Here is a 7,653-nt window from a genome sequence, read left to right as displayed (position 1 = left end):
TACACAATACAATGGTTAAAGTGAAACTGAACTAGACGTCGCATAACCAGTATGGTGTAAAATCAAAACAGTAACGGGACTTTTGCCCCACCTTAGTCTCAAATCAAAATTGTAGCGGCACTTTTGCTCCACCCTATATATTCGATTGTGCTGAATAAAACTACCGAACTGAATCAATGAATTGAACTGAACTATTACTGTACTGAATAAAAATAACTTTTATAATTGAATAATTATTAAATCTACATTTATATGTCTAGCCTTTTGACATTCCCTTCAATTGTCCGCACATTTAAATCACAGACAAAAAATTACGTTTGATGATTTCAGTTATGCATATTAATTTTTGATTTTTACTCCAAAAGCAAAATCTGTAGATGTCAACGCAATATTCTGGTTTTTCCATAAATTATCAGGAGTTCCCTAGGTACTCTCTTGAATATGAAACATCTTTGATCATTCCCAAAGTAATCTCCCTGAGATAAGTTACCCCTAGTAGTTGAAGTCGATTTCAAAAAACGCCTTCAAAAATAGAATGCTATGCCGGAAAGCACTGGCGGTTAGCTAAACTGAAAAATATTCGGTGATGAATATTCTGATCTCCTGTGTGAATTCTTCTGTCTGTTCTTTCTGGCTTGTTCCTTCGACAGCTCCTAACGACGAGTATAAAAATTAATGAAAGGAAATAATAAGAAAGCAAATTAACAAGAGCATGTAATAAGAAACTAGCAGAGAGAAATGTTTACTTTAATAACAGAAAAAAAAATTAAAGCAAAACCAAAATAAAAATGTTTGAATAAAATTAAATGAGACTTTTGTTTGATATTAGAATGCGAAAGGCAAATATTATTAAGATTAATAATTAAGGGTTCACTGAAAACTGATCGACTTCAGGAAATATCTAGAACTTCTTTAAAAGCTCCAACTCCCTTTCAAAGAGTGTTAAGTGTGATCATGTATATTTATCCTTAGTTAGTAGTTTAAAGAGAATTTTTGAGAAATATTTGTTTGTTGTTTTTATATCTAAGATGTTGACCGCTTGAGTTTTGATCGATACGGGAACTGAGTAAAAAGGGACGACAGAATATATTTAGTAGAATACATCAATTAATAAATTAAAAAATGTTATGTTGCTAAATGGTCTCCTTCAATAAAAAATGTTAAATGCACTTCAAAAAGGTCTTATTGTTTAATATATCTTTTAACTTTTAGAATCAAATGTTTATTAGCTCTGCATTTATATGTCTTAGCATTTCCTTCAATTGTCCATATCTGACTCATTATCAAAAAAATTACATTCAACGATTTTGAGTTCTGAATATTAATTTTTTAGTTTTGCTCCGAAGAAAAAAATGTATGTGCCAAAGCAACACTAGAAGGCGTTTTCCATAAATAATCAGGTGTTGTATTCTTTTGAATATACTCGTAGAACAAACAAAACAAAAATACATAATGCAAATGCTGCCTCCTAATAATTTCGCAAGGAATCCCCCATACAAACAGTTGTTAAATTATAATAACAGTTCTTAAATTAAAAATTGTTATGTTGCTAAATGATCTACTTCAATAAAAAATGTTATATATGTCTCAAAAATGTTTTATTGTTTAATATACATTTCACATTTTAGAACTGAATATTTATTAGCATTTATACGTCTTAGTATTTTAAGATTTCTTTTAATTATCCATATCTAACTCATAATCAAAATAATAATCTTTAATGGTTTTAGTTCTGAATATTAATTTTTTAGTTTTGCTCCGAAGACAACATATGTATGTGGCAAAACAATAGTGGAAGGCGCTTTCCATGAATAATCACTTGTACACTCTTAAATATAGAACAAACAGAAGTGTAAAATAAAAATGCTGCCTCTTTAATAATTTCGAAAGTAATCCCCATAAATAAGAAAACAGTTGTTAAATTCAATTTTAAAAATGGTTTTAAAATCGTATTTGTGTCCGAAGACATTGCCTGTTAGATACACCAAGAGTTATTAAGCCATAATTCTGATTTCTTGTGATTTCTGTTAGCTCTTCCTAGATTGTTTTTTCGCAAGTTCTTAACAATGAACATAAAAACAAATGAAAGGGTGGAATAAGAAAGCAAAGTGACAAGAGCATGTAATAATAAGAAAGTATCAGAGAGAAATTACGAATATAATGACAGAAAAAATAATTAAAAAAAGAACAAGATGGTTGGATGAAATGAAACATATTTTGTATGATATTAGAATGCGACAGGAACATATTAATAGACAGAAACAGAAACAGGTCGACTTCAGGAGATCTACAAAACTTCTTCAAGCTACGATGAATCTTCAAGGACTGTTAAGCTATTGATTCAAGAATTTAGTTGTGTTCATCTTCGATTATTATAATTAGTTTGTGAAATAATGTTATAAATAAAACATATTTTTATTTCCGAATATTACCCTAATGCATACAAATTAATTCAAGTAGTTAATCAGTATATTTCATTATATCTTCTTATCATTCTGTCAAGTATGATGTTAATAGTTGTTTAAAAAGAATTTGTGAGAAATATATGTTTGTTGTTTTTATATCTGAGATGTAGATCGGTTGGGTTGTGATCGATACTGGGACCGAATAAAAGGGGATGAAGGAATATATTTAGCGTCCCCGACAAAACCGTTTTATGGGCGTCAAATTCAGAGCGCCGACATTACGCTTCACCTCGACACTTATAACTCGCACCGCCATCGGACGACATTCCATCTAGAACAGCCAATTCCCCAAATCCATATTTATTCGATAATGAAATCCTTCAGACAGACACTTGCCACCCTTCCATTTTCCGTTTCGACTCTCGGTGGCGACTGCTGCCTATCGCCAATCCGAAACGGCCGAGGAGGAACGTCGACTGCTACATACGAACCGACCCCAGCGGCGCGACTCCACAGAGATGGGCTCCAGCCAAGGGCTCCGCGAGGGGGCGGCGTGGGGAAAGGGTGGGAGGAGAGCGGGGGAGATGCGAGGTCGCCACAAATCGATGGCCAACGTTCTAAACAGAGCTATTTTTTTAATAAGGCATATAGGGTAAGTTGGAATATATTTCTTCTTCTTCTTTTGCTTTTTCTTATTCGGGCCTAGTCAAATAGTCTTCGATAATTAATCGGATTTTTGAGTCTCATCGTGTAAATAGCATATAAATTATTTTCGTGCATCCTATTGTATGTCAATATCGGGTCGTTTCAAAAAGGAGGTTGTATTTGATAACATTTTGATAAAAAAACATCTTTGAAACCACATTCTATTATCGAAATGGGCTAGTTTAGACTTTCTACTATTGTATTAACACTATTTCCATACAAATATATATATATATATATATTTGTATTAATTACATCTTTCATTAGATATTCTTAGTACAATCTTAATTTACAAATTAATTGATTACTTCTGTTCTGTTGTACTTGCATCAATACATCAAGACGAGTGCGGGATTAATACATTAATATGTATATCTCAAATTAAAATAAAACTAAACTACTTAAGCTTAATTTAAGAATATACTTACGATCTGAACAAGTTCTTTGTGGCTTTTGTCGCCTCCATCTTCTGATTTCCTCATGTTATCCAGTAGTTGTTGCTTCCACATATCTGTGACTTAGCAACCTTATTTCATGTTTTAAGTCGAAATCTTGGATCAGTTCGTATATCCACTTTGATTTCAAGGTCGTGCAGTTCTTTGTGGGTTATGTAGCGATAAGGATTGGTAATTAATCGTAGAACTTTGTCTTGGCTACGTTGGGTTACTAGTTAATTTGATGTTTTAGCGCTTACAAATATTTGTAACCCTTAGGTCCGAATTGACTTTATAATTGATTGATAAACCAATCTTTTTAATTTTGAGTCAATTTGAGAGTGTTTTCCGACTAACCAGTACAGTGGCTTGACTTGAGTCTAATGTACTCTACTTTTGGTCATGCTGTTTTCAATTTAACTTACCATCGAGATGTATGCCGAGGTAAGTAGCTGATTCTGCTTGAAGAATCGAGCACCCGTCAACTGATATAATTAGATTTTTGTCATTTCGCCGCACCGAAAAACTAACATGGATAACATGGATCTTGTTGGCTGCTACTTGTACTTTTTCTACAGCCCTAGGCAGAAAATAGTTTTGCCATGATAACTGTGTAGTCGGCAATGTTCCAAGTACTGTTTCCTGTTTTGTTGTTGGAATATCAGCGATGTAAAGCAGATATAGGAGTAGTATCAAGACCTGTGGAACTTCTGTGAACTCCAACCGAAATAGGTTTAAGTAAGGAGAATACCCTTTCATGTGAGACTATAGATTTTCTTTCGAAATGATAGGATTCCAGCAGTTGGCAGTAATGCCGCGGTAACAATTTATTCATTTTGTACAATAATCCCAACTGCCATTCTCGGTCAAAAGCTTGTGAGACAAACTAGGAATGTAGTATTTCCATAAATGATTTAATATGTTTTAACATCAACTTTTCAAATAATTTTGATATCGCAGGTAACAGCGAAATAGACCTGTAAGATCCAACTTGTTCTGCCGGTTTATCTTGAAGTTTTCTAAGCATAATTATTCATTCACAATCATCAACTTCCGTGACAACTTAAACTGGATAAATCAAACTAACAGCTACATCGAGCTGATAAGCAGGATTTGTATATATTGTAGTCTATATCATTAGGTCGAATACGTTAACTAAATTTTCTGCGAATATTTTTTTTTTCGTTGCGTCGAACCCACTCCTTTCGATCATCATAATTGGTATTTCAAATCTCCAAGTTGCTTTCCATAACGAGTAATCTTCTTCTAGATTTAACTCACTTAAATATTTTTCGAAGCAACTCTGTTTATATTTTTTAATCTTTTGATTTGTCTGATTACTAATTATATTAAATGTTAATTTGTCTAAAGCATTTTTGGTTCTATAACACTCTTTTTGATTTTCGTCTTTCTTTTATCAGTTCTTTAATTTCAAGGAGATAATTTATCAGCGGTAAAAAATAATCGAGAAAAAGGAATAGTGAGTAAAACAGTTAACTGACAGAGGCCGACGAAAATTAAAAATAATTATGACAAGACAATATAAAAGTACCGCAGAAAAGTGAAAACAGAACTAAATACTTACTTGAGTAATACAGTTTCGACAAAAACCATAATACGGGAACTCTACAAAGCTAACATTCAAGGCAATTTCCCTATATATTTGAAAGTATCGAAACATGGACCTTTAATGTTTGAGATATGGTCTGATGAATCTTCGTTTACATTATTTCCTATACACTGCCGGATATAGAGAGCCTCACCAGAAAATACGGACTGCTGCTTCCTACAGTCAAGCAAGAGGGAGGTTCTACTATGATAAGGGCAGAATATATCGTGATATTCAGCTGGTCTTCTTATTCAATGATCAAGTTAACCTACTATGATTAGCATATTGCTGCCATACACTGCCATATTTCAGTCTTGATTTGTGACACATCAGAATATCAAGCATCTTCTCTGGCCAGTAGAATCTCCAGGCAAAGAGTAGTAGATTCCCATTTCAACACTAAAGCACTTAGCGGATGTTTTGGTGTGAGAGTGGAACAGTATTCCATAGAGTGGAGACACTATTCAGACGCACATTTTCTTACTGCAAAGTATTCCATCTTTTTTAAAAGAAAATAATGACTCAATACCTTATTAACAAATAAATGTTATGTCTAAGTAAATAAACAATATAAAAGTACTATTTTAGTAATTTTAAGTACTAATATTATAAATTCTAGCTATTTAATAAACTTCCAGAAGTCTTTGGGTTAAATTTATAGATTTAGTTGAAAATTGAAAGTCGCACTTTAATTTACGGCTTCACTGCATTGGTTTTGTTGGCAAGTGATCTTGATAAAAAATATCCTTTTGTAAACTGAGTTTTTTTGTACGATATTTTGTATGCAATTGGTCCATAAGCTTACATTAATGATGGTTCATTTCTTTACTAGCTTATATTATAGGAAATTCAGGAACAAAATTCGGTCAACAGTCTCAATAATCACTCCTTAGCCTCTTGCTTTGATTCAGTGCCATAGTGGTAAAACTAATTTTCTTTCATAATAATAAGTCATTGTACAATAACTTTTTTTTGACACTAGTACATACAGGTTTTTAAATTCAACATCCAACATCACTTGAATTATGTATCCCTATATCTAATGAAACAGTCACTGGTAAAAAGTAGTAAAATCAATCGAACCAGAAATAGCAATTGAAACAGTCGATAGTAAAAAGTAGTCAATTAGTTTCTAACATGAATTATTATTATCCGTTATCGTTATTATGTCTGTTGTACCATTTATTATCAGTACCTTTACTTGTTTCTACTATTATTTGTGAGTAATATGATCCAACAGCACAATTAATTACCCATACTACTAGTATGGGTACTTATTTCTACTTATTGCCCATAGCTGCTAGTAATATAATCCGTCAATATCACCATATTTTAGTATTACCTGACATTTGAACTTTCTGTCGTGATAATTACCAATTCTTATAATATTTCATATATATTTCCAATCTCACTCATACATTTTCATTTTGTTTTCAGAAGTGTCATCCGACCACATTGACATCAAAATTTCGAATGCTTAGAATCTGCTTTATTTATTGTCATTTATTGTATAAGTAGTTGTTATATCATTTATTTTGAGCTCCGTTTCTATTTGTTTAAGCTGTTAGATTGTTTTATATTGTTCCATTTATATATAATTTTTATTTAAACCCTTATGTTTAAATTTAGCCCTACAGATGAGAAAAATTGTAGAAAATATTTCTAATATATATAGATATAAATTTACCAAATTATTTGAATACACTCAAGTATCTAATAACAAATTAAAGATTGAACAAATGATAATTATATAATATAGTGAGAAAACACAATTCCAGAATAATGAAGAACCTGGTAATACGTATTAATAAACCGAACGATGGCATCTTCTTTGAATGTGTTTTTGTATAGTTTCAAAACTGATCAACTGACAAGGCGACGAACGAAGATACGAAAAGCGGAAGTGATTCACGTATACGTATTTAATTAGCACTTTTGCTGCTGATGACATATTTATTAATGAAAATTCTTCAATTCACGAAAAACCTTTCAAGTAAATTGAACGATTTATATCGTAAATAAACAAAATCAATTAACGTCGCGTACGTTTTAATACAAGGATTATTTATTTAATTAATATTTTGAAATGAAATATCGTTTATATGTATGTAAATAATTATAGTTTTCTTGCTAATATTAAAGCTCCTGGCTTGAGATATAAACATGTTTTAAAGGTACAAAAGTATTCTCAGATTGAGATGCGTCTGGATAATGTAAAAAAAAATTTGGTTTATTTGTTTTTTTTTATTAATTACGCATTTATTAGTGGTATTCATTCAGTATGGTTTATTTCTAAAGTTTATAAGTATGTTGACATTGACACCATTACTGCGCTTAACACTAATAACACAAATGGGAGGGGCTGAATCCAAATCAGCAGCCTGTTTTTTAAATTGATTCTAATTCTCCAAATATTTAATAAATTCATTTTTTTTACTATTTTTGGCCATTAACGGTGTGTTATTTAATTAAAAAGCTTGATATTACCTTTCCATTTCGG

This window comes from Rhynchophorus ferrugineus, unplaced genomic scaffold, assembly GCF_030347505.1.
Source record: "Rhynchophorus ferrugineus isolate W39M unplaced genomic scaffold, kcgeb_rfMv2 rfM2, whole genome shotgun sequence".
Taxonomy (NCBI): domain Eukaryota; kingdom Metazoa; phylum Arthropoda; class Insecta; order Coleoptera; family Curculionidae; genus Rhynchophorus; species Rhynchophorus ferrugineus.
The sequence above is the reverse complement of the archived record's forward strand: the minus strand, read 5'-3'. Positions refer to the sequence as shown.